Here is a 9,715-nt window from a genome sequence, read left to right on the forward strand (position 1 = left end):
GTTTACATGAGTGGCGTGTAGTGCGGTTGCCTTGCATTTTGCCCCCAACTGTTTACTCCTGAACTTCCACTACTTCACACATTAAGTATACGCCATGTTAACCTTGAGTAGCTAACAATTTATTGATTGTGCAAATGGGTTTGGTTGAAAGAGTATTTATATGCGCGTACAATTCTTTAAATTTCTTATTTTCTCCTCTAACTTACATATAACAAACACAAAAATACTAAAGTCGAGCAATAACAGAAAATTTGATGTTTTGTTTATTGTAATTCGTATACAAAACAGGCAACAGAATACTCAGACGACTGTAGACTACGTGACAAGACAGAATATGACATATGTACTATTATTAGTATAGAGAATAACACATTTTTGATAACCGTGTTGAAGAAAATTTTAATATCGTAAAAAATTTGGAAAATTTTCAAACATTCTACTTTGGAATATGATATCTGTGCCTTCTGAACTTAGAATACTCTTATTCTACATATTAATTACATTTATTCCAGCAATGTTTGAGTTTATGCAAAACTTACTTTGTCGGCAAAAGCCGATCAGCTGATCGTCTATATCTGATTGACAGTGTAACTTTTTTAACATATAAATACGCTTTGCATACCTCCTTAAAAGCAAAAACGAAATCTTAGCTGTTGATGAACCCCCGAAHTATTCGCTTTCAATTTGTACTAGAAATGCTTCTAGAACTAATATATCGTCGCCCGAACTGCAAAACAACTTATCTTAAAGAAATTGAAATTGGTTTTTTTTTTTTATTGCTTATGATTCACTATATCTTATTACCTACAATTGGGAGCAAAAATGAGAACAAGTTTGTTCTGCCTTGTGTCTTTGTATCTGAATAAATATAGGAGAAGCAAAGACATTTCAAAAAGCTTTTTATCCCTTTACTTCATGTTCAATTCCAATTATGCACCCGTTACGTTTTCAATAAAAAATATTAAGGTTTTCCGTAGTTTGCATTGTTCACGACTTAAATAAAACATTATCATCACACATTGAGGGGAATATAGTCATAACAAGAGCAGGTCTTAAACTCAACTATATCCAAATTGCTTACGATAAGCCAATTTAAGATCATAAGCATTCAGAAAAGGCAACGTAGTGTCCCGAATTTGTGGAAAGGAGTGATTGCCATTAAGAAAAAGTTATATTTCAATGGGATCCCAAAACAAATATCCAAAATTGTGAAGTAATAGCTTGGCGAACTAAATTTATGTTTGATGCAGTGGCCAGTCCAAAGTCCTGATATCCATCCGACTGAGAGTTTGTGGTAAGGACCACGCAAATCAACCCCAACGAATCTGAATGAGTTTTGGCAGGGTATATAACGATAATGACATAGCATTTCAAATGAATTTATACAGAATTTGATTGAAAGTATGCTAAACTTTGAAAAAGTATTTTGTGCAATGAAGGGTTATGTATTAATGCTAGAAAGCTATAGTCTATTTTGATATAAGTTAAGCATCCTTACTAAAACACCAATAATGTAACCCCAAAGTGTAAACAGTTACTTCCAAACATCTTTCGTCGCGTGTGCTACGAATACTATAGATTATATAATAAAATATGTACAACCACTCCGTAGATCATATAGTAATCTAAAAAAGTGTCACATCGACAAACTATTATGAGCAAAAAACAGTAAGACTTTGTTCATAATTTTAAAATTCCTTATTTATCCTTGAAAATCTATATCGTCAACAGACAAGAAGAAAAATATATTAATCAAAAGGAATAAGCTTATGATATATAATACAAATTAATTAGGCACCAAATATGTTTGCGATATCTACAAAATTTCATAGAATAAATAATATCGAATAATCGATAGAATAATATTGCCAAAAGCTGAAATCAATTCCCCCGCTTTGACTGTAGCTCTCGTTAAATATGTTGAAAAGATTATGAAAATAAGCACTTGATGTCGATACTCTTGCTATTTTGGCTGCCATTTAAATTCAACTAAAATGTATACCTAAAATTCCATGTAATTTAATTTCCGTGGAAGAATGCAGTTTTCATAGCCAACATTGTGGAACCGCTGGTCGCTTTTGTCAAAGTATCGAAGGCTACTATCGAAGGAAGCAGCTACAACCACCACAGCCTTAGCAACGCTTCGCCAAAAGAATTTTACGCCTCGCCAAAAGCCACAGAAACAGCAGTAAAGTTATGTTGACCAGTGATAGGCGGGCACCATAAGCTGTCAGCAGCTGTCAACCCAAATGATTGCTAAGCAAAAGTGAACGCGCCAACTGAGGCAGGCGAGCTGAGCATATGCAGCGTTGGGCATATGCGTTTTCATATGTGAGTATGTCAGACAATGGGGTCAGCAAAAAGAAGTGGAGCAGTATTGCTTAATTTTTAAGGGTTACGACCGGTTTATCTCGATTTACAGCAAAGCTAAGGCTGCTAGAGAAAAAAGTTATATGTCAAGATTGWAGGTAGCTAAAAAATACTTATTCTTTTAACCTCAAAATTTATATGAAAAGTTCAAAGATTTTCATTTTTATATTCTAAAACAACATTTTTTTCATAAAATTTCGACATAAAATCGGAAATAAACCCTAATCTTCGCTGTTTGCCATTTTAAAGTGCTTGTGTAATGATCACTTGGGATGAATGTTTGGTTTCATAGAGTCAGTTAGGACAATAATAGTTTTATACKTCTTTTCTATGATCATACCCTGAGATCAGCCTTTCATTCACATCTAATTGCCTATTCTCAATTTATTAGTTTTGAAAAAATCGATAGCCGACTGACGCCCAGGTTGTCTTCCAGTAAATAAAAGTATGGACAAATTTGACTAACTTTCACTAATTGATTTTAGCACAGACAGGTTATACGAAATTTCATTATTTCGACTGACGTCACAATGTTGGAATGTTTATTATCATCCAATTTTCGATAACTCGTTCGAGCATTTCTACTGATGTCCTCTCATGAAATCCATTGTTTGATGCGATGTGTGGGAAATGGCGCCGTCTTGTTGAAGCCAAATGCCGCCGAGATCACGAACTTCAATTTCAGGCATCAAATAGTCAGTTATCATGGCGCCGATGATTCCACCGACCCACAAACCAAGATGAAATGACAGCTCTTTAATCTTTTTAGGTTGCCCTGCGTCCCAAATTAGGGAAGTTTGCTTATTTGCATACCCATTGTGCCAGAAATGGGCCGCACCGCTGCCCAGTTCGAGTTGCTGCGAACGGCACCGAATCGACTCCTTACGGTCTTCGTGTACATTCTCGGCTACAACTGTTATATTCTCTGTCCTTCATGCTGAGTCTATTCGGTCGAATATTATGCAAAAATAAATGCTGGATCTCAAGATGGGTAATGGTGTTGAGAGTTGTTCCYTCGTAGGCTGAACGTGTATTTTCGGAATAAAGTTGAACGATTTGTAAACGTTGTTCAGGCGTCAGTCTTTCCATTGGCATTTCATCCCAAACAATACTGAACAAAAATAACATTACAACTTGGCTGAAGAAAAAGGTAAAAAATAATTGAAAAAATACTTTTACTTGTATCACAATCACCAGAGGCATTAAATTTGACACCTGGGATGATGCATGAGAACTTTATAGGAGACGGGGTCAAAAATCAATGTTCGGTGGGGCTCCAGCCACTTTTCTTAGTTATATCTCAATACCTTTTCAACCGAACTACAAATAACGCCTTCTTACAAATAGTGCACCATTGAACACATCGGAATGATATTTTGCCCGAATACGGCAATACGGCGCTTCAAGGAGACTATGTTATGACTAAAAGGTGTCTAAATGGAACCCAAGCTATTCAAATCATCAGATTTCGAATATGCAGATCAAAGATCCAAGTGCGAACTTAATATAGAAAAGGATTATAGAATTCACTACAAATCTTTTCCTATAATAATATACCAAGTTTCATGGGTTGAATCGTTTCAATAATTCCCTTAGCCCCGATATACTTACCTAATAGAACTATTTTCGAATTTCCAGTTGACTTTATTCCGTATCTAAAAAAATTAGAGAGCTTATTTTTCTCATAGCGTGAATATTTGTGCTTAGAAGGAATATAATCGGGTAAAAACTTGCCATATAACACATATAACTTACAAGTCTTAAGCACCTGAAGGTATCTCCCCAGCTGTGATACTGGCAAGTCGTAGGAGTATGAACTGTTCGTTTACAACAGAGCTTAACTCTTCCTTACATGTTTTATCAAAGAATTTATATCAAAGGAACTTAGCTGCTCAAAAGTTTTTGAAACAGAAAACCGCACACAGTAAGTGGACACATGGACAACAACACACAAGTAAACAACTATAAATTTGGACAAATACACAATATTATATCAACCAGAACTTAAACAAGATAAATGTGCAAAAACCTGGAAGCTTAGCCAGCAGCTTAAAGTCTTATGAAAAATAATCTCAGAAAGCACGAAGAATACTTGAAAGCACCACTAATTGAAGCAGCAGTTGTCACAGGGCAAAAAGTTTCACCAAAAATTTRCTCATAAACGCAACAAAATAATATATTGAAAGTGCGCCAAGCAAGCACTTCCTAAAATTTCAAACAATGGTGAACCTCAAACTCTGCGAGCAGTTCTAGATAAGCGCATTACTTTTCAATTTGGGCACACATTTTTTTCGCTCGAATCGTCAGGCATCATTTTCGGTGTATTCTTATAAAAACAGATGCCCAAAGATGGCACCCTAAAACGTAAAATATGCATTTGGAGATTACTCAAAAGCGTTCTAAGTAGCTATAAACTCTTATCGCACAATTTTCCAATTGAACACAAGCAAGTGTGGAAAAGTTTAATGTCTACAAGAAAACAACAAAAGAAATAACTTAAAGTGTTTATGCGCCTAAAAGTAGGCATGTGACAAATTACCTGCCAAAATTACGACATAAAAATGTATGAGAATTTAAATAGAAGAGCATCAAAAACCAATCAACACATTGTAAATATGCCTAACAGACAAATTTAGTTATATATGTAAATATAGACATACCGAGAAAAATTTATGTATATAAACTCTAGTTGTTATATATTAAATATATTAGAATCTATGTATAACACTTGTTTTGTAGAGATATAGTGTGGTTTTGCAATCGTGAGCAATCCATTTTCCCACCACAACCATTCATAATGTTTTCAAAACGCACAGAGGAGAAGTTGTGTCACAGCATAATTTAAGGCGTTCACTCATTTGTTCGGCCCGCCTGCATCGTTTGCCAAGTAATCGCCAGTGTCATTTGGCAGCAAAACAGTTAGAGCCTTCGAACAAGCATACACAAGTTCGTCAGGCACATCTGTTAACGTCAATATGCGTTTCAACATATTCGGCACTCTCATCGGCATTTTCAGCAGTCATTTGTTACCGCTGCTGGCCATCAGTTTTGGTGATGACAACTTCAAGTGGTTGCCAGCTGCTGGTCTACAGCTTGGTTCTTTCCGCTTTGAACGGACACTTGGGTTGGTGTCACAGTGTGTTGGCCTGTCTCTTATACACATCTAGATGTGTATAAGAGACAGGTCCTATTAATGCCATTTCAAAAAATTTTAGATTTGCAAAAATCTCATTTATGCTGTCTAATTTAACAAATTAAATCTATATTTTATTTTAATTTTTTAACCATCCAAAATGGCTTTAATAATAAAGTTTAATAAACGTTTTAATTAAAAACTCATTGTGGAAAAAATATCCRCAATTGTAAATGAAATGCAAAATATTCAATTATTCATCAATATATATTTTTTTCACTTTCAAGGTAATACCAACCAGTTGTAATACAAGTATACCAACGATCGCTTATAATGCTCTCCATCAATGTGAGAACGGAAATCTCAACTTCAAGCATGTCCAAAGAGGCCTGTTTATAATACTATTTTTGAAGGAAATTCAGCTTTATCGGATCGAATCGAGCAAGAACACATTTCATACCCCAAATGTACACCAAAATCATTCGACGAACGCGCAAAAGATGTCGAGTCACTTTCTTAACACTTTCCAATCACCATTTCCTTCACTTTTTTTAATACTGACATCAGTTGAAGAGGTCGAAGGTTGTCCAGAACTATGTATGTCTTCAACGAGCTGTCGACCACAGTTGAAGGCTTTGTATCACTCGTAGGCTTTTTCAACTTTCACACTGATTCCCCACACGACATTTGGTTATAAATACAAAATGTGGAGCAAATTCTGTTTGCGATATTTTTATCCATTGTAAAAATTGCAACACACTATCGGAGTGCAGCGACTTAAGCAGCTGCTGTACACAAACTGATTGACAGGTCGCGTTCATGCTAGGCATGGTAATTAAGGACAATCCTACCAACTTAGCAAAACATATTATTTTGAAATATCACTTACCCGGAGAATTTTAGCGACGGTTGTACTAAAAGTGTATTCTAACTTTAGCATTGAACTAGAGTGTACGTGAAAAACTGTTCTTTTCTTATGAAATTGGAAGCTCTAAAATTTTAGTTTTCTTTCGTACTAAACTGTGGGACTCGATTTAGTATACTTCAAATAGTGACGAAATGATTGATATCGTGATACTTTTCATAAAAATAGCTTTCGTTAAAAGTTCGTTCTTCATGTACTAGGATACTTTACACAAAAACTTCCGTCCATCTCTTCATGGCTTCATTAAGAAGAAAATAAAACTGGCTTAGTTATGTAAATTTTGTAACTTCTAAGCTAAATTTTTTGTAGACTATTAATAAGTATAAGCTACAAGACTCAGTACACAGAAATGTTATTTTTAAAGGTGTGGCTTCTAAATCATCAATTAAATTATACAAAATACATAAAAACAAAATTTTTACCACCACAAATTTTAGTGCCGTATTTTTGTACAATATTTTTCTTAATATATATTTTCAAACGAAACTGTAAATTTTGTACTCAAAGTGCATGCAATGATTTAGACACAATTTTTAGTACGATTTAAATCTTCTTTTAGTACACCTTATTATTGTATTAAAATAAATCATATCTTCCCACATTTTTTAAGTATGTTGTATGACATATGGTTTTGCTATAGAAACTGCTTCAATATTACCTGCCAAAAACTAATTTTTATTAATTTAACTTTAGCTTTCATTTTCAAATTGCATGCTTTGAAATGAATACGAAATATGTCTAGGCCTATTGGCTGCAATATGCAACGAGTATATTTTTAACGAACCGTTGTATTTCAGCTGTAAAATTTTACTTTTGCGCAAGGAAATTAAAATTTCTCTAAACACAGTACAGTTCCTTTTAACATTTACACACACACACATACAATTTTAAGTCTAGTTCGACCGATAGTGTTCATTTTCCACTTCATTGACATTTTTGCACACTTTTATGATGGTTCGAGTGATTACACGCACACACAACTCTACAAGAAGCACTGACGCATACTTATGAAAATGTATGCAGTGTGTATGTGTGTGTACAGGCCATAACAACTATACCCTCGTTAGTGCTTTCTCTCGCTACTAATTTGTTTCTGCCGAACAGTTGAGTGGGCAATAAAACTTTCAGTTTCCATTTTTAGAAGATACCAGATAGATAACTTTTTTATATCGTTCATATTTTTATAAACATAAACAGGTAGAACTGTATTAATGTGGAGCTTATCTTAAATTTGTTTAATTGGATAATCAAAATTTCTGAAGTCAGTATACTTATCTATGTACTCTAAAGACAATAAATCTTCGGCAGAACTTTTCTCTCGAAAACTCGCAACGTCCACTCATTATTTGTTGTCATCGTCCAAGCCTCTACACTATATAGCAGTAAGGRTATTATGMGTGACTTATAGAGTTTTCTTTTTGTTCGTCGAGAGAGAACTTTATTTCTCAATTTCCTACTCAGTTCGAAGTAGCAGCTGTTGGAAAGAGTTATCCTGCGTTGTGTTTCGAGGCTTACATTGTTGTTGGTGTTTGCGCTGGTTTCAAGAAACACGTAATTATCTACGACTTCGAAGCTACGACTGTCAACAGTGACGTGCCCTCGATCACTACCATACCGATTTACGCCAGTTCTTTGTCCAATCGGGAGACATCAGAAATAACGGCGTGTTTGTTAAGGTCAATGATAACGAAATCATCGGCGTAAGCCAGCAGCTGTATGCTCTCATAGAAGATTATACCTTCTTGATTCAGTCGAATTGCTCCATTTTCTAAATTTTCGAGTTTCTTCTGTTACCATTTACTCTTGGTTTTCGTACTCCTCTACTTTATTATTAAACMCTCATCACAAAAATTCCAATAATAAATAGTTTCGAAAATGCTTTGCACTAACCAATGAAAGAATTATCAATGATCGCTGTGCCCTTCGAGTGACATTTGCCAAAGTTTACTCTTTTTTGCTGCAACGCACACCACCAGCTGATGACTTTGGCACYTAAAGCCAGCACCAACAACGCATTTCGTCTGCAACAATTTTTCCAGTTGATTTACAAACCCACAAACCAATATTGCATTCGCATACTAAGGCATGTTGTGCTTTACCGTATGCAGTGTCGGTTTGAATGGCCGACTTGTAGCGTTTAGAGCATTCTTGTATGCTATATGTATCATAAGTATGAATATACACATATACTTATWCTGTCAACAGCGTACAATGTAGCTGCATAACGAAAAGCCCATGAAAATTGTAGTCCAGCTACTACCTGCAAACCGTACTCTACATACATATATACTATATACCTATATTTAATATTTTCAAAACTTTGAACAATTTCCACGCTAAGGCTTCACCAAGGTTGGGCTTTAAATATAGTATTCTAAGCTTACCAGCAAAAAATTCAAGCGAATTCCAATAACAACTCTCCTTAAAACACCACAATCTGATAAAAAAAAAGGGAACATATAGTATTTAGCGAGATATTAAAATTCACTACAATTGTAAATTTATAATAAATCAAAAAAAAAAAAAAAAAAAAAAAACAATTGAAAATTCAATAAAAATACCGCAAAAAAAAAATAACAAACTAATATATAAAAAAAATGTTCCTTATGAAAGTACTCCTGTGGATAAAACACAGTGTGACTTTTCAATTTAAATATCGCCTGAAAACCGCTTCGTCGAAATTTTTTCTTTCTAGGTTGTTTAGTCTTATCAACCAACCAAATGGCAAATATTACTTCGAAGTAATTATTAGTGTTTAGTATTGGCTTATCTTTCTGAAGTACTTAAAGTTCATTCGGCGAATTTTGCGGTGAGTGAAATTATTCAACAACAAAGATCCATTCAATTTTGGGTGCGAAATCATTCTTCTATTGTTAAAAGTTTTGAAAAGAATTGCACCAAGTGCGTTCCAAAAAGTAATACTAAAAGGGTCACAAAATTAATCCATTTACTTCATGCAGATTCCCAAACTTACAAGATGCTATGTGCAAGATGGCTGTAGATCTTAGTACACCACACATTTTTGTGAGCGCCGCCCATTGCACGCCCTCGGGTTTCTTTACAAGTGTGGTCTTACATCCATCCTCCACCACATAAAGATTCAATAGAACAAAATTAGCTTGACTACCTATTTCGGTGTGAGACCTTACCTTTTGCCAATGGCTCTTTTAAACCAGTACAAGGCAATCAACGCCAGTTTTACTCTCTCTTCGATATTCGGCTTCCATGAAGGCTTCCTATCCGGGTTGAGACCTAGATATTTCACATCCGCGGGTTCCAAACGAGCA

Source organism: Bactrocera latifrons, unplaced genomic scaffold, assembly GCF_001853355.1.
Source record: "Bactrocera latifrons isolate USDA-ARS-PBARC rearing strain unplaced genomic scaffold, ASM185335v1 scaffold_1162, whole genome shotgun sequence".
NCBI lineage: Eukaryota > Metazoa > Arthropoda > Insecta > Diptera > Tephritidae > Bactrocera > Bactrocera latifrons.